The sequence below is a fragment of the Bombus affinis genome, chromosome 7, assembly GCF_024516045.1.
Source record: "Bombus affinis isolate iyBomAffi1 chromosome 7, iyBomAffi1.2, whole genome shotgun sequence".
NCBI classification, from domain to species: domain Eukaryota; kingdom Metazoa; phylum Arthropoda; class Insecta; order Hymenoptera; family Apidae; genus Bombus; species Bombus affinis.
Window position 1 is genome coordinate 53331 of NC_066350.1, and position 20803 is coordinate 74133.

Genomic DNA, 20803 nt, shown 5'->3' on the forward strand with positions numbered 1-20803 from the left:
AAACACGAAAGAAGCAGGATGAACTAAATAAAAGAAATCATAACAAGATACACACCGAGACCGTCCGCATGGGAACCTCTGACAAAAATACCTCCGTATCTATCATTAAACGCATAATAATCAAGATGCACAAACCTCATTTGGAAGTCGACACCACTCACAGCGTGCCAATGCAATGGAGGAAAACGAATGAAATTGTATTTCGTGAAGACGTTTCACCACATTCCATAGATCAGTAACTGGAGTTAAACAACTAATAACCTAATAACAAGAAAGTAATATAAAATATACACGATTTAATATATAGCAAACATGGACATATAAATCTACAAGGAGCAAAATATATCTCATATTGTCAAATAAAACCAAATTGTCAAAAGATCATCAGGACACGACGCCAACGAAGGTGCCACTGTGCCTACTTGGATGGAAAACCGCCCCTTCAGCATCGTCCTTCGCACATATTCACACACGCACGTCGACACGTCATCTCGTACCATTCACTTATCTTCCTCCTCTTGCGCTAAAACAAATTCACAAGTTTAAGGAAACAAACAACATGCGAAACGAGATAGAATACTAAAAACACATACTCACACAGTTCGCACAGGCGCGGACGCTTTTGTGTCCATGACTCAACATAACCTGTAATCACCAAAAGAAGATAAAAACCCCAATAAACTAAAATACCGAAATAGCGATCGCATACTAAAAATCACTGATCGAGATTCATATAACCAAAATTCATAGCACGCCATTATGAATTCAAGATAACCTCAAAATATAAAACTATACAACTTTATAATTAAATCAAACCCTCACGATCACACTACAACGACTTCAAAATGATATATTAAAACTTACCATTATGTAAAAATACTTTTTTGGAAGAAACAAGAAATAACGCGTGCTACACACACAAAAGCCACGGCGGAACTGCGAGATGACCACCGCTATGAAGGGTTAGAAGAGCATCGCAGATGCGACTTCGGCAAAGACACGTTGCTACACGCGTATGGAAAGTCCTTGCAATTTTGACAAAACGGATCGCACGTGCCTTGATCGTTCCCATTGGCATCAGCAGGAAAGGATTCGGAAGAATTGCAGACGCAACCTCGTTGAAAGACAAACCACTGCAATATCCACATTTGATCACGTATTTTGAATGATTCCATCAGCATCGAAAAGGTATACGAGAAATCAAGACACGGCGTGGGATGAAGCAAACAAGACATCAGCAATCATCAAAATCCACGTTCTCTCATGGAAACTCTAAAAACCTGCAACATTGCGATTCCCACCGGAACGAACTGTCACGTGACTGTCATCCCATTGGGGATGTCATTATAAAAAGCGTAGCGACACAATTCAAATAAGAGTAATTGTCAGCGGGTCAGTTGAATAAAGGAATAGAGAGAGTAATTGTTAGCGTTCGGTAGAATTTAGCGAAAATAAAGAGAGTAATTGTTAGCGGGTCAGTTGAATAAAGGAATAGAAGAGAGTAATTGTTAGCGTTCGGGAGAATTTAGCGAAAAATAAAGAAGAGTAAGAGTAATTGTTAGCGTTCGGGAGAATTTAGCGAAAAATAAAGAAGAGTCAGATTAATTGTTAGCGTTAGCGTTAGCGATTAATTGTTAGTGGTTCAGTTAGAATAAGAGAATAATCGGAATAATCCATATTAGTTGAATCGGCTCGTTTCGGTAGAATAAGCAGATAATTGGTATTAGTCGTTCAATTGAATTTGAGTGAGTCTGATATCAGTTCGTTCAGTTGATTTCATTAGAATTTAAGTTAGGATTAGAGAATAATTGTTTGTTCCAGTTCGAGTTTAAGAGTTACGAGATATAAATGTTATTAGTCAGTTCGAATTATAAAATAATTGTTATTAGTCAGTTAGAATTAAAACAATAGTTGGCTCAAGTTTTTGTGTTAGAATTTCGAATTGTTAAACACGTCCGGACACACTCTTGTTTACGCTCTTCAAGTTAAATAAAGATTAAAACAAAAATTATAGAAGTGTCAATCTTTGTAAAACCGGAATCACCCCAGCGGCCTGCCCATTCATCAGCGGAGGCTAACGTCAGGTGAGTCAACTTTTAATTATTATTAATAATTAACAATTAAAACAATAAATAATATCAATAATTAGTATAATTCGTCATTAATTCCGCCAGTAATAATTATTTATAATATAATTATTTATTCCAAACAATCCTCTCCCGTGCTAGTATTCCTCCGCATAGCAGGTTGGCCGAAACGTGGAGATTGTTGACCAGTGGCCTAAACTCCAATCAACGCAACTTAATCTAACAAGAAATATCTAATTGAAACAGTACTTAGACTGTTTCTGGTGGCAGCGACTACTACATTCTTAAAAATTAGAAAATTTGGATAGCCAAACGTAACAATATAACGTATAACGTTATATACTATTACGTTATAACGTTTAACGTTATATAGTATAACGTTATATACTATTACGTTTAACGTAATTCGTTATATACTATTTCGATATAACGTAGAACGTTATATAGTATGACGTTATATGCTACTACGACATAACGTATAACGTTATATAGTATTACGTTATAACGTCTATCGCTATAAAGCATTTCGTTATAACGTATAATGTTATATACTATTACGATATAACGTATAAAGATATATACTATTACGGTATAACGTGTAACGTTATATACTATTACGTTATAACGTATGACGTTATATACTATTACGATATAACGTATAACGTCATATAGTATAACGTTATATTCTATTACGTTATAACGTATAACGTTATATAGTATTACGTTATAACGTATAACGTTATATACTATTACGTTTTAACGTATAACGTTATATACTATTTCGATATATCGTAGAGCGTTATATAGTATGACGTTATATACTATTACGACATAACGTATAACGTTATATAGTATTACGTTATAACGTGTAACGTTATATACTATTACGTTATAACGCATAACGTTATATACTAATCGGTTATAACGCATAATATTAAATACTATTACGTTATAACGTATAACGTATATACTGTTACATTATAACGCATAAAGTTATATACTAATACGTTATAACGTAAAGCGTTATATACAATTACGTTATAACGTATAACGTTACATAGCATTACTATACAACGTGTAACGTTATATAGTATTACGTTATAACGTATGACGTTATATACTATTACGTTATAATGTATAACGTGATATACTATTACGTTATAACGTATAACCGTATATACTACTACCTTATATCGTATAACGTTATATACTATTACGATATAACGTATAACGTCATATAGTATGACGTTACATACTATTACGATATAACGTATAACGTTATATAGTATTACTATACAACGTGTAACGTTATATAGTATTACGTTATAACGTATGACGTTATATACTATTACGTTATAATGTATAACGTGATATACTATTACGTTATAACGTATAACCGTATATACTACTACCTTATATCGTATAACGTTATATACTATTACGTTAGAACGTATAACGTTAAATAGTATTACTATACAACGTGTAACTTTATATGATATTACGTTATAACGTATAACGTTATATAGTATTACGACATAACGTCTAACGTTATATAGCATTACGGTATAACGTATAACGCAATATAGTAATACGTTATAACGTATAACGTTTTATACTATTATGATATAACGTATAACGTTATATACTATTATGATATAACGTATATCGTTATATACTATTATGATATAACGTCTAATGTTATATAGTATTACGTTATAACGTATAACGCTATATAGTAATACGTGATAACGTGAATCGATATATACTATTACGATATATCGTATGACGTTATATGCTATTACGTTGTAACGTATAACGTTATATACTATTACTTTATAACGTATAACGTTATATAATATTGCTATACAACGTGTAACGTGATATCGCATAACGTTATATCCTATTGCGTTATAACGTATAACGTTATATAGTATAACGCTATATCGTGTAACGTTATATAGTATAATGATATAACGTATAACATTAAATGATATTGCGTTATAACGCATAACGTCATATACTATTACGTTACAACGTATAACGTTATATAGTATTATGTTACGATGTATGACGTTATATACTATTACTATACAACGTGTAACGTTATACTACTACGCTATAACATATAACGTAATATTCTGTTACGTTATAACGTGTAACGTCATATAGTAATATCGTACTATTACGTATATAAGCATACCGTGTAACGTTATATGGTATAACGTCATATCGTGTAACGTTATATAGCATTACGATATAACGTATCACGTTATATAGCATTACGTTTTAACGTATGACGTCATATAACATTACCATATATCGAATAACGTTATGTACTCTTACGATATAACGTATAACATTATATAGCATTACGATATAACGTATGACGTTATACACTATTATGATATAACGTATACCGTTATATAGTATTACTTTATGACGTATGACGTTATATACTATTACTATACAACGTGTAACGTCATATAGTAATACCGTACTATTACGTATATACGCATACCCTATAACGTTATATGGTATTACGTTATATCGTGTAACGTTATATAGCATTACGATATAACGTATAACGTTATATACTATTATGATATAACGTATAACGTTGTATAGTATTACGATATAACGTGTAACGTTACATAGTGTTACGTTGTAAGGTATAACGTTATATAGTATTACGTTATAGCGTACGAAGTTATATACTATTTCGTTATAACGTATAAAGTTATATACTATTACGTTATAACGTATAACCTTATATATTATTACGTTATAACGTAGAACGTTATATACTATTTCGATATACCGTAGAAAGTTATATAGTATGACGTTATATACTATTACGATATAACGTAAAACGTTATATAGTATTACGTTATAACGTCTAACGTTATATAGCATTACGTTATAACGCCTAACGCGTTATAGTATTATGTTATAACGCATACTGATAAATAATATTATGACATAACGTATAACGTTGTATACTATTACGTTATAACGTATAACGTTATATAGTATTACTATACAGCGTGTAACGTTATATAGTATTACTACAACACGTGTAACGTTATATAGTATTACGTTATAACCTATGACGTTATATGCTATTACGTTATAACGTATAACGTTATGTACTATTACGATATAACGTATAACGTTATGTACTATTACGTTATAACGTATAACGTTAAATAGTATTACTATGCAACGTGTAACGTTATATAGTATTATGTTATAACGTATGACGTTATATACTATTACGCTATAACGTGTAACGTTATATACTATTACGTTATAACCTATGACGTTATATGCTATTACGTTATAACGTATCACGTTATACAGCATTACGTTTTAACGTATGACGTTATACACTATTACGTTGTAACGTATAACGCTATATAGTATAACGTTATATACAATTACGTTATAACGTATCACGTCATACAGCATTACGTACTAACGTATAACGTTATGTACTATTACGTTATAACGTATAACGTTATATAGTATTACGACATAACGTCTAACGTTATATAGCATTACGTTATAACGTCTAATTTTTTATAGTATTATGTTATAACGTATATTGTTATACAATTTTATGGTATAACGTATAACGTTTGTATATTATTACGTTATAACGTATAACGCAATATAGTAATACGTTATAACGTATAACGTTTTATACTATTATGATATAACGTATAACGTTATATACTATTATGATATAACGTATATCGTTATATACTATTATGATATAACGTCTACTGTTATATAGTATTACGTTATAACGTATAACGCTATATAGTAATACGTGATAACGTGAATCGATATATACTATTACGATATATCGTATGACGTTATATGCTATTACGTTGTAACGTATAACGTTATATACTATTACTTTATAACGTATAACGTTATATAATATTGCTATACAACGTGTAACGTGATATCGCATAACGTTATATCCTATTGCGTTATAACGTATAACGTTATATAGTATAACGCTATATCGTGTAACGTTATATAGTATAATGATATAACGTATAACATTAAATGATATTGCGTTATAACGCATAACGTCATATACTATTACGTTACAACGTATAACGTTATATAGTATTATGTTATGATGTATGACGTTATATACTATTACTATACAACGTGTAACGTTATACTACTACGCTATAACATATAACGTAATATTCTGTTACGTTATAACGTGTAACGTCATATAGTAATATCGTACTGTTACGTATATAAGCATACCGTGTAACGTTATATGGTATAACGTCATATCGTGTAACGTTATATAGCATTACGATATAACGTATCACGTTATATAGCATTACGTTTTAACGTATGACGTCATATAACATTACCATATATCGAATAACGTTATGTACTCTTACGATATAACGTATAACATTATATAGCATTACGATATAACGTATGACGTTATACACTATTATGATATAACGTATACCGTTATATAGTATTACTTTATGACGTATGACGTTATATACTATTACTATACAACGTGTAACGTCATATAGTAATACCGTACTATTACGTATATACGCATACCCTATAACGTTATATGGTATTACGTTATATCGTGTAACGTTATATAGCATTACGATATAACGTATAACGTTATATACTATTATGATATAACGTATAACGTTGTATAGTATTACGATATAACGTGTAACGTTACATAGTGTTACGTTGTAAGGTATAACGTTATATAGTATTACGTTATAGCGTACGAAGTTATATACTATTTCGTTATAACGTATAAAGTTATATACTATTACGTTATAACGTATAACCTTATATAGTATTACGTTATAACGTAGAACGTTATATACTATTTCGATATACCGTAGAAAGTTATATAGTATGACGTTATATACTATTACGATATAACGTAAAACGTTATATAGTATTACGTTATAACGTCTAACGTTATATAGCATTACGTTATAACGTCTAACGCGTTATAGTATTATGTTATAACGCATACTGATAAATAATATTATGACATAACGTATAACGTTGTATACTATTACGTTATAACGTATAACGTTATATAGTATTACTATACAGCGTGTAACGTTATATAGTATTACTACAACACGTGTAACGTTATATAGTATTACGTTATAACCTATGACGTTATATGCTATTACGTTATAACGTATAACGTTATGTACTATTACGATATAACGTAAAACGTTATATAGTATTACGTTATAACGTCTAACGTTATATAGCATTACGTTATAACGTCTAACGCGTTATAGTATTATGTTATAACGCATACTGATAAATAATATTATGACATAACGTATAACGTTGTATACTATTACGTTATAACGTATAACGTTATATAGTATTACTATACAGCGTGTAACGTTATATAGTATTACTACAACACGTGTAACGTTATATAGTATTACGTTATAACCTATGACGTTATATACTATTACGTTGTAACGTATAACGCTATATAGTATAACGTTATATACAATTACGTTATAACGTATCACGTCATACAGCATTACGTACTAACGTATAACGTTATATACTATTACGTTATAACGTAAAACGTTATATAGAATTACGTTATATCGTATAACGTTATATACTATTACGTTATAACGAATCACGTTATGCATGATTGCGTTTATAACGTATGATGTTATATACTATTACGTTGTAACGCATAATGTTATATAGTTTTACTTTATAACGTCTAACGTTATATAGCATTATCGATATAACGTCTAACGTTTTATAGTATTATGTTATATCGTATACTATTAAATACTATTATGATATAACGTATAACGTTATATACTATTCCGATATAACGTATAACGTTATGTACTATTACGTTATAACGTATAACGTTGTATAGTATTACTATGCAACGTGTAACGTTATATAGTATTATGTTATAACGTATGACGTTATATACTATTACGCTATAACGTGTAACGTTATATACTTTTACGTTCTAACGTATAACGCTATAAAATATTACGTTCTAACGTATAACGTTACATACTATTACGTTATAACGTGTAACGTTATGTACTGCTACGATATAACATATAATGATATATAGTATTACGTTATAACATATAATATTATATACTATTACGCTATAACGTATAACGTTATATACTATTTCGATATAACGTAGAACGTTATATAGTATGACGTTATATACTATTACGCTATATCGTGTAACGTTATATACTTTTACGTTCTAACGTATAACGTTATAAAATATTACGTTTTAACGTATAACGTTATATACTATTACGTTATAACGTGTAACGTCATATACTACTACGATATAACGTATAACGTCATATAGTATTACGTTATAACATTAATGTTATATACTATTACGATATAATGTATAACGTTATATACAATTACGTTATAACGTATAACGTTATATAGTACTACGTTATAATGTCTAACGTTATATAGCATTACGTTATATCGTATAACGTTATATAGTATTACGTTATGAGGTATCACGTTATACAATATTACGTTATAACGTATGACGTTATATACTATTACGACATAACGTATAACGTTGTATACTATTACGTTATAACGTATAACGTTATATAGTATTACTATACAGCGTGTAACGTTATATAGTATTACTAAACCACGTGTAACGTTATGTAGTGTTACGTTATAACCTATGACGTTATAAGCTATTACGTTATAACGTATGAGGTTATATACTTGTCGGATTGAAGACAGAATTATGGAAATGGGCGTTTAATAAATTTTCATTAGAATTAGTCATTGTTGTGATACAACGTAGATTTTATTAGCACGGGCTTATTAACAAGATTAAGCACTAGTGATAATGACCTTAGGTTCGAAACGAATCCGCGGTCACGGGATGGTAAACGTTTGTTCTCGCACAGTTCAAGTCTAACTCTTTGTTAACTAGATGTGAGGTATTCAGTGGTTGTAAGGTGGCACTGTCATTCGTCGATAAGATCGTACAAAAGAATGACTCTCCGTCTCGACGATGTCGTCGAGGAAAACTGTATTGGGTGGGTCTAAGTATATGAGATCCTCGGATTCGTCAAAGAAAGCTTTCGTTCCAAAGGAGAGGGAAATTAGCGCTGTTGCTAATTGGTCGATCTCCATATCGGCGTTTTGAAAGAGATGCTGGCCGCCCTTGAGGGGAGGTAGTTGACGGGGGGCATCGTTCGTGGAAGATAGGTTTCTCCTATCTTCCCGTAGTTGCAACAAAGACTACTTGGCGGACTTCGCTTGACTAAATCTTAAGATCTATAGCGGGTCCTCACGTTAGCTAAACATACACTACAAAGGCATGCCGACACCCGGCGATCATCTTACCCGAAGGACAAAATCTGCGAGTGGCGGGCCGCGGGATAGAAACTATTGAAGTATTTACTGCCACGTATCGCTACGACTATTTCTTTTAAGGAGAGGTATAGAGTTACTTCATGCCTCTGTTAGATAAAACGTTCATCCCTTGACCGCGACAACGTTCGGCGACCGGTTGTCACCTCGAGCCCGAGCTCACTATCATAAATTTCGAATAAGTACAGTCGGATCGAATTACAACAGTTTCTTAGTGCGGCTATGATGAAATCTGGATTACAGCGCTAAGGGGGTCCTCCCACCGCTCCAAAGGGGAGGCTCCGGTGTTCTTTCATCTCCGACATATATATATATTATGAATTTTTCAAAAAGATACGCTTACGCATGTGTATATCTGTATATGTGTGTGTCGCAGAGCAATCTTGTATACAATTTTCACTTTTATTAGAATGCTGATGTAGTGTAGTATATTTTAATTCTTTTATTTATTTTATTAGATTACAAATTATTCAGATTCACGAAGTAGGTCACACACACAGATATGCATACACGTGTGTGTATATACATGTGTTTTCGCAGAGAAATCTCATACATTTGAATCGCGGCCTGTTTTATTTATTGGTTCATTTAATTACTTCATTTTATTTGTATTTTATATGTCTTTGCTGATTGGTTGTAGTGTTCCTTCTTATTGATTCATTTATTTCATTTTGATTGTATGTCGTATAATTCTTTTTATTTTGATTGGTCAGTTATTAGTTAATTTATTATTATTGGTCGTGTTTAATTATTCATAAGTTATTGGTTCGTGGCGTCACGTGCGGAACGCGGGACGTGACAATATAACGTTATACGTTATAACGTAATAGTATATAACGTTATACATTAAATCGTAATAGTATACAACGTTATACGTTAAATCGTAATAGTATATAACGTTATACATTATATCGCAATAGTATATAACACTATATGTTATAACGTAATACTATATAAAGTTGTACGTTATAACGTAATAGTATATAACATTATACGTTATAACGTAATAGTATATAACTTTATACGTTATATCGTAATAGTATATAGCATTATACGTTATAACGTAATACTATGTAACGTTACACGTTGTATAGTAATACTATATAACGTTACACGTTGTATAGCAATACTGTATAACGTTATACGTTATAACGTAATAGTATATAAAGTTATACGTTATATCATAACAGTATATAACAGTATACGTTATAACATAATACTATAAAACTTATACGTTATAACGTAATGATATATAACGTTACACGTTGTATAGTAATAGTATATAATGGTATACGTTATAACGTAATAGTATACAACGTCATACGTTATAACGTAATAGCATATAACGTCATACGTTATAACATAATACTATATAACGTTACTCGTTGCACAGTAATACTCTATAACGTTATGCGTTATAACATAATAATACATAACGTTATACGTTAAGTCGTAGTAGTATATAACGTCATAGTATATAACGTACTACGTTATATCGAAATAGTATATAACGTCGTACGTTATAACGTAATAGCATATAACGTTATACGTTATAACGTAATACTATGTAACGTTATACATTATAACGCAATAGTATATAACGTTATAGGTTATATCATAATAGTATTAATCCGTATACGTTATAACGTAATACTATAAAACGTTACACGCTATAACGTAATACTGAATAACGTTATACGTTATATCGTAATAGTATATAACGTTATACGTTATAACGTAATAGTATATAACGTTATACGTTCTAAAGTAATACTATATAACGTCAAACGTTATAACATAATACTATATAACGCTACACGTTGCATAGTAATACTCTATAACGTTATACGTTGTAACGTAATAGTATATTTTTTTTTTTATTTATTTATTTAAATTCACTATTTGTCCAATTTGGACATTTGGTGGAATTTTTTAGCGGTTACATTAGCATGTTGGTGGCTACCCCCAGCGGGGTACCATCCTCGTGTTTGTTAGGTTATGTCCTTTATAAGGTCTGCTGGGTGCTTCCTTTTTAGTCTTCTGTCCATATTTATGATTTTGTATGTTTCCGCAGCTAGCCGGTTTATGTGTGTTGCTATTCTTGATTTGTATTTCTCGGAGTATCTGCTGATTTCTTCCTTGATCGTTGGCATTCCCAGGTCCCTTCGTATATCTTCGTTTCCGACGTACCAAGGTCCGTTTACTATTGTTCTGAGGATTTTAGCCTGTATTACCTCTATTTTGTTTATATGGCTCATTGCTGCCGTCCCCCATAGTGGTATTCCGTACGTCCAGATTGGTTTTATGATCGTTTTATATTTTTTTACTTTATTTTCTGTGCTTAGTTTGGATTTTCGGCTTGTTAGCCAATACATTTGTCTCCTTGTTTTCTGTATTTTTTCTACTATTGATTTGATGTGTAGTTTCCAGGTAAGTTTTTGATCTAAGTGGAGTCCTAGGTATTTGACATGCTTTGTTTGCGTTATATGCGTACCGTTCAATAGGATGTTTGGTGGTATCTTTTTCCGTAGCGTGAATGTAATATGGTTGCATTTATTGGGGTTTGCTTTTAATTGTTTTTCTTGTAGCCAATTTTCTATTTTTACGATATGTTCTTGTAGTATTTTGACTGCCGTTTCTGGGTTAGTATGCCTGACTAGTATAGCTGTGTCGTCCGCGAATGTCAATACTGTGCTGTTGGTAGTTGTTGGTATGTTCGCCGTGTATAATGTGTATAGTATTGGGCCTAGGACGCTTCCTTGTGGTACCCCGGCCTTGATGTCTTTACCTTGAGAATGTGTGTCCTTGATTTTTATTACGAAGGTTCTGCTGCTTAGGTAGGATTTTATTAAGTGGTGTATTTGCTCCGGGAATTGTTTCCTAATTGTTTGTAGTAGACTTTCATGGTTAATTTTATCGAATGCTTTCTCTATGTCTATAAAGAGGGCTGTGCAGTATTCCTTGTTTTCTAGTGCTACTATTATTTCGTTTATAAGCCTGTGCATTTGCTCTATCGTGGAGTGTTTGTTTCTGAAACCAAATTGGTGATCCGGTATTAGTTTTTTTGTCTCTATTATTGGTTTTATGCGGTCGTATATTATCTTTTCCAGTATTTTGGAAAATACTGGGAGCAGTGATATTGGTCTGTAAGATGCAGTTTGGTGCGGGTCTTTGCCTGGTTTATGTAACATTTTGATTTGTGCTAATTTCCATGGTTTGGGGAAGTATTGAATTCTTAGAATTGCATTGAATATTATTGTCATTAGTCTTATTGCTTTTGGCGGAAGGTTTTTCAAGATTTTACCATTGATTAGGTCGATTCCTGGCGCTTTGTTGTTTTTTGTTTTATCAATTATGTTTCTAATTTCTTGTGCCGATGTTTTAGGTATGGTGTATTCCTTGTCGGCTGTGGTAGTAGTGGTTTGTGGATCCTCCTCCGTATGACTTTTGAGGTTGCTGTTGTTGATAATGTGTGGTGTGAATGTGTTGCAGAGGTGGTTGGAGAATTCTTCGGCTTGTTCTTCGTTGCTTCTTGCCCATGTGTTATCTGCTTTTCTGATTGCCGGGACGGGTATTATTGGCTTCCTTATTTTTTTCGTGGCTTTCCATAGTGAGTAGTTGGTGTTCTCGTGTGTGGAGAGTGTCCCTATGAACTTTGCGAATTCGTTATCGTTGTGCTCCTTTATTTTGTTTTTTATTTCCTTTGCAAGTTTGTTTAAGTGTTTTTTGTTTTCTCGGGTTCTGTATTTTTGCCATTTTGCTTTTGCTTTTCTTTTTTCTTTGATTTTGTCGAGTATTTCTTGCGGGATTGTTATTGTTTGTCTGCTGGTTGGTTCGGGAGTAGTGGTTGTCCTTGCTGCTTCCTGAATAGTTGCTGTCAATGTTGCTACTGCCTGTTCTATGTGTTCAGGAATTTTTAACGGGATGTTGCAGTTTATTTTGCTTTCTATTATTTCTTTGAAAGTTTGCCATTTGGTGGTTTTATTGCATAGTGTTTCTCGTTTGCTATAAAGTATTGGTTTGTTTCTGTATTCAATTATTATGGGTGTATGATCGGAGCTGAGCTCGAGGTTGGATGTTATTTTTAGTTTGTTTGTGTTTAGTCCCCTTGTAACTGCAAAGTCCAGAAGATCTGGTTTTTTGTTCAGGTCAGTCGGCCAATGTGTCGGTGTTCCTGTGGATAATATATTGAGGTTATTATTATTTCTTATTACTTCTTATATATTGAGGTTATTATTATTTCTTATGTATTTTTCCAGTGTTCTACCTCGAGGTGTAATGTTTCTTGACCCCCAAAGCGTGTGCTTTGAGTTGTAGTCTCCCGCTGCGATGTACTTGTCCCCTAGGTCCTGGAAGTATTCTTCCCACATTTGTGTTGTTATTTTGTGTCGCGGAGGCACATATACTGCTGACAACTGGAAGTAGTTGCTGCTAGTTTGAACTGTAACAGTGGTTGCTTGTAAATATTCTTTGTTAACTTGGCTGTGTAGATAATGTTTAATATCGTTTCTGACTATCACTGCTGTCCCTCCGTGAGCTTTTCCTGAGGGGTGTTTGGTATCATATATGGTGTAGTACGGTATTTTCAAGTAGCTTTTTGTAGTGAAGTGTGTTTCTGAGACAAGTAGTATGTCTATATTGTTGTTGTATATGAATGTTTTAATTTCGAGAGCTCGTTGTTGCAGGCCATTTGAGTTCCAGGCTGCTATTTTTAGAGTGTCCCTTTTTATTTTTTGCTTAGCACGTTTGTAATTAGTTGTAGCATGACTGTGATTTGTTGAGTTTGCTGTTTTAATACTGCATTTTGTTCGCTTATCATTCTGGTTAGCATTTCGGTGTTCTTTATGGATTGTTTGAGTAGTTCTTTGATTTCTGCAGTGTCATTGTTACTATTGCTGTGGTATTGGTTGTGTGTATGTGTTGATTGGCTGGTTATTTGAGCATAGCTTAGACCACCAATGGTGTTGGTGCTGATAGGTTTGATGTTTGTTGCTTGCTCTGTACTTGGAATTATTTCAGGATTTGTGCTGTCCTGTTGGGCTTGTGTGTTAGTGATTGTTCTGCTTCGTAGGGGCGGGAACAGTTTACGTTGTAATTGTTTTCTTACTTCACATCCTTTATAGCTGGCTGGGTGGTTTCCGTTACAGTTGTAGCATTTAACCTCCTCAATTTTTCCCGTGGATGGGCAGTGTGTCGTGAGATGATTTTTTGCGCATTTAACGCATGCCGGGGTTCTATTACAATAATTTTTGGTGTGTCCGTATTGTTGGCATCTTATGCATTGTGGGATTTCTTTTTTATGCCTGGGTGGCTCCACTTTTACTATTGTGTTTAGTAATTTTTCTATATCGTATATTTCCTTATTGTTGTTTTTAGGTTCTAGTTCAACTAGGAATAGCGGTAGTGGTTGTTTGGTATCGTATTTGTTTATGTTATTTATTGACCTTACTTGGTGTCCGATTTTTGCCAGTTCTTCACTTATTTTTCCAGTATTTGTTTTTGGGTGTAGTCCCCTGATTACTGCTTTGTAGCTTTTGTCTGTTTTGAGCTGAAAAGTGTGATATGCTGCATTTTTTTCCTTTAGTGATCTTGTAATTTTTCTGAATGTTTCTGGGGTGTTGGTTTGTACTTTAACCTGGTCTATTTTTATCTGTTTGATGATGTAGTTGTCTTTTCCTGCGATGTTGTTTAGCAGTTCGATGAGGGGGTCAATTATTTTTGCGTCTACGTATATTGGTGGTGGTTTGGGTGTACGGTTTGTCGGACTTTCCGTTGGGTCCGTTGCTGCCTCTTCTGGCAGTGCGCTGAATGGATTGTGCAGTTTGATATCTTGTAGCCATTGTTTTTTTTCATATGTATCAATTTTCCTCGCGCTTGCGAGCGGGGTTACCTTCCGTTTTTTGCTGGAGGTTGCCACCGTCCAGCTTTCTTCCTGGTGTATTGGTATGTTTTGCTCTTCGTCGGATTGTGTTGTTTCCATAATATCATCATTTTTCTCTACATATGTAGAGTCTGTAGCTTTATTTATGAAAAATGTTTCACCGGAGTTAATTATTTTTATTGGTGGAATCTGCATGATTCCACTTTTTGTCTATTTTTGGCTTTAACTTTGTCCCTATCTCTTCTCTCTTGCCGCACTTTCACTGGAGCACTGTTTCGCACGTCCGTCTAGGTCGCCTGCCCAGGCGGAACTGTGTAATAGTATATAACGTCATACGTTATAACGTAATAGCATATAACGTTATACGTTATAACGTAATACTATATAACGTTATACGTTATATCGTAATAGTATATAACGTTATACGTTATAACGTAATAGTGTATAACGTTATAAGTTTTATCGTGATACTATATAACGTTACAAGATATAACGTTACACTATATAACGTTGTGCGTATTAATGTAATACAATATAATGTTACTCGTTGTATAGTAATAGTATATAACGCTATACGTTACATTGTGACAGTATATAACGTTATACGTTATAACGTAGTACTATATAACGTTATACGTTATAACGAAACACTATATAACGTTATACGTTATAGCGTAATACTATATAACGTTACACGATATAAGGTTATACTATATAACGTTATACGTTATATCGTGATAGTATATAACGTTAAACGTTATAACGTAATAGTATATAACGTTATACGTTATATCGTAATAGTATATATCGTTATACGTTATATCGTAATAGTATATAACGTTGTACGTTATAACGTAATACTATATAACGTTACACGTTGTATAGTAATATTATATAACGTTGTACGTTATAACGTAATACTATATAACATTACACGTTGTATAGTAATATTATATAACGTTGTACGTTATAACGTAATACTATATAACGTTACACGTTATAACGTTATACTATATAACGTCATACGTTATAACGTAATACTATATAACGTTACACTATATAACGTTATACTATATAACGTTATGCATTATAACATAATAGTATATAACGTTATACGTTATATCGTTATAGTATACAATGTTATCCGTTATACCGTAATAATACATAACGTTATACGTTATAAGGTAATACTATAAAACGTCATACGTTAGAAGGTAATACTGTATAACGTTATACGTTAGAACGTTATACTATATAACGTCATACGTTATAACGTTATACTATATAACGTCATACGTTATAACGTAATACTATATGACGTTACACGATATAACGTTATACTATATAACGTTATGCGTTATAACATAATAGTATATAACGTTATACGTTATATCGTAATACTATATAACGTTATACGTTATATCGTTATAGTATACAATGTTATACGTTATACCTTAATAATACATAACGTTATAAGTTATAAGGTAATACTATAAAACGTTATACGTTAGAAGGTAATACTGTATAACGTTATACGTTATAACGTTATACTATATAACGTCATACGTTATAACGTAATACTACATAACGTTACACGATATCACGTTATAAGGTAATAGTGTTTTTTTTTTTTTGCATGAGGGGGGGAAAATGCTGCTACGCATGCCCAATGATCCGCATCACTGGGTTACGTGTGAGTCGGTCGGATGTCGTTGCCATATCCACTAAAACCCCTCTCCTTCTTCCTCTGCTTTGAGGATAGACAACCCTGGTAAAACCTGTCGGCAGTCATCAGGGCTGTCCTTTCATGCCCCGTTGTATCTTCTTCTTCGGGCAGTTACTGCTCATGTCATCTCAGTCAGTTCAGAATACTGGGCTGATCTCCTTCTGCAGTTTTTCGTTGTTTTGTATTCTTGCCTTCACTGTTCCGCGTAGTTGTTGTTGCTCTCTTTCTCTTCCTTGCCTCCTACCGGGCCCTCGCTGTCACCCTCCTGTGACACATGACGGTCTTGCAGAATTGCCTGAATTTATCCCAGCTCTCGTTCTTGGCGGTGACCGTGGCGAGCAGATTGTCCACGTCTATCTTCTCGCCAAGAGCGTTCTCCAGCTCGATCCTTCTGTCCGTCCACTTCGGGCACGCGAAGAGGGCGTGCTCTGCATCGTCGTTCGGGTCTCCACAGTCGAGACAGTTGCTGTCGCTGTCCCTGCCAATCCTTTTCCTATAGACATCGAAGCTCCCATGCCCGGTTAGCAGCTGCATGGTGTGGTGATCGATGTCCATCTTCTTTTTGGTAAATAGCAGCGCACTCGGTATTAGCTTCTTTGTGATATTTTCTTTTTTGTAGTTGTTCCACTCCTTCTGCCAGTCCTCTTGGGCCTTCTTGCGAATCGCCTCCAGTTCCTCCTTCAGCTTGCAGCCGTCATCCGTGCCAATCCTGGACCCATGGATCTTGTTCCTCTCGTAGGTCTCTCCGAGCATCTTTATCTTTATGTAAATCGGGAGATTCCCGGTCAACACGCAAAGTGCCGCGTGGGAGACGGTACGGTATGCCGTCGTTGTTATGCACAGGGCCGTTCGTTGTGCCCGTTTCAGCTTTTTCCTGTTCTTATCGGTATTCGCTGCTCTAGCCCACACGGGTGCTCCGTAAGTTACGGTGGACTCCCACACATTGTAGTAAAGCCTACGAGCCAAGCTGGGCGGCCCGTTGATGTTAAGTAGTATTCCCCTGAGGGCTCCTATTAACTTGTCGGCTCTATTACACACCATCTCGATATGCGCACCGAACCTCCGACTGGTGTCGATGATGACTCCGAGATACTTGATGCGGTCGACCGTTTCGATGTCCGAAGAGCCCAACTTGAGTTTCACCACTCTCGGCACTTGCAACCTAGTGATGAGCATACTTACATAGAGCAAGTCTTCCGTCTTTTCTGTCGCCAGTGTGAGACCGACACTCGTGCACCAATCGTTGGCGATCCTTAGCATCGTGTTGGCCTTGGCGGAGGCCTCTTCGTTCTTCCCGACGGAACACGTGATGGCCAGATCGTCTGCGAAGGCGGTTGCTCTGACCATTGGCATGTTGTCGAGTCTCTCGAGCAACCGGTCGTATACCAAGTTCTACAGGAATGGTCCGAGGATGGATCCCTGCGGAACTCCCGCCGCCACCTCGTGCTCCACCGTGCCGTGCTGGTTGCTCACGATGATCTTCCTTCCAGATAGGTAACTGCCAATTAGCCTTTTGACCTTCCATGGCAGCTTCCTCCTGTCAAATTCCTCGTATATGCTCTACCAGCTGAGCGAATTGAAGGCATTGCTAATGTCCAGAGCGATCACCACGCATATTACCTTCTTCTGTTTGCAGATGTTGGCAAACTTCATCACCTGCGTGATAGCATCTACCGTACTCCTCTTCTTTCTGAAGCCATACTTCCTCCGATGGAACGGGTCCGTTCCGATGCATCTCTCGATGATCTTCTTAAAGCATTTTTCCCAGATCTTGCTCATGGCTGGGAGTATGCTTATCAGCCAGTACGCGTTAGGGAGACTGGGATCCTTTCCCGGCTTCCTTAGCAGTATTACTCTGGCCGTCTTCCAGCAGTCTGGGATCCTTCCTGATTCGGTGATGCCGTTGATCGCCCTTGTTACGAGCTCGCTTCTGCGACTCGCTATCAGCTTCGCGATCTCGCCCGGAACGCCATCGACTCCTGCAGCCTTCTTGGTGTTCATTCTTCCGGCAGCATTGACGACATCGCCTTCGCCGATGACGACGCTGAGGCTGATGTCTCCTTCTTCTTCGGTATCTGCCTCTTCGCGGCTCTCGTAATGGGAGGGTCCGTGTCCCATGGTGAATAGCCTCTGTAGGACTGCCTTCACCATGTCGATCGACATGTCGTTGGTTGGTCCCTTGCTTTTACACCTTTTCATGACCGTGCGATAGGTTTTGCCCCAAGGGTCGCTCTCCAGTATCTTGCAGTATTCTGCCCAAGCTGTTTTTTGCTGCGGGCGACCTCCTTTTTTAACTGCCTTCGGATCTCCTTGTAGGCGTTGACGAGGGGCTCGGTGTTGCCGGCATTCTTCTTTCTCTCTCTCGTCACCTTCCTGAGCGCTTTGTGCGTCTGCGCTCTAAGTTCCGCGATCTTCGGGTTCCACCAGTAGTTCGCGTACTTTCCGCTCGCCGCACAGCTCGCCATCCTTGGCATCCCTTCGCACGTACCTACGATGCACTTTTGCAAGGACTCGGCCCCATCCGCTCCGATAGCCGCTTTGAGGTCCTCCTTCTTCAGTGTGTCGTCGAATCTGCTCAGGAACTCCTGCGGCGCCATGTCTTTGGTCACGTACCTATAGAACTTCGATGCGGTTCGAGTCTTCCTCGCCTTAAACCTGTGGAGCACGTACAGATGGTCCGAGGCCGAGTCCAAGACCGCGCTTCCGGCGTGTATCTCGCTGACCTTGTTCGATACACTTATTATGTCGGGGAAGCTTCGTCGTCTTATGTCTATTATGTCGTCTTCCCGTTTATGAAGAAGGTGTACTTTTCCTTGAGCCTCAATGGAAACACCCGGTGGCCGCTTAATGCCTCCATTAAGACTCTCCCTCTCTTGCCTGTGGTCGATCCTCCCCAACAGGTTGACTTTGCGTTGAAGTCTCCGGCCATGACGACCTTGTCACGTCTTCTAGCAACGTTCTTCGTCATAGTTGACAGCGTGTCTATGTACTTGGAGTACGCTTGTTTATTTATGTTGTGCGAGCAGTATGCGCTGAAGCAGAAGACGTCGCCGACGCGGACGCCCACTATCCCGTCGCTCTTGACCTCTGTTGTTTCATCAGGAAGATCGCCATTGAGGAGTGTGACCCATATCGAGGCGTCTCCTTTGGTGTCATTAAACCAGTGAGGTAGCTGCCTGTCCCGCTCGGATATTATTATTATATCCGGCCTAAGTTCGATCGCGCATTGGTGCATCAAGTCCTGCGCCACCTTGCATCTGTTGAGGTTTATCTGCAATATATTCATTTTTTCGTTCTCAACAGCCTTACTAGCTCCCTGGCTAGTTCTTCCTTGCTTACGAGCGGGTCTATATCCCTGATCTCCACGGAGGTCTTGTCACGCATTGGTAGCGCTCTCACCTTGCCTCCTAGGGCCGTGTTCATATCCGCCGCGGTCTTTTTGGCGTTGCTACCTGCTTTCAGCTCGATCAGAATGTCTCTTGTCCTGGTACTTCTAATTCCGCTGCTCTCTTTTAGGGTCTCCCTTGCCCCTATCAACTCTTTGTAGACCTGGATCCACTCCTTGTCTTGTCCTACTTTGACAAGGATGGCTTCGGGCTTGTTACGTACCCTCTTCGGTCCCTCCGGCCTCTTTGGCTTGTCCACTGCCGC

At 35.9% G+C, this 20803-nt stretch overlaps 1 long non-coding RNA gene across 1 annotated transcript; it reads left to right on the forward strand.

Moving 5' to 3' along the window:
• The first annotated feature begins 1158 nt into the window (after window positions 1–1158).
• Window positions 1159–2016, forward strand: LOC126918938 (uncharacterized). The gene is made up of 2 exons (XR_007711483.1): window positions 1159–1460; window positions 1601–2016. It is a non-coding gene; the product is annotated as an uncharacterized LOC126918938 (long non-coding RNA).
• Window positions 2017–20803: the final 18787 nt, after the last annotated feature.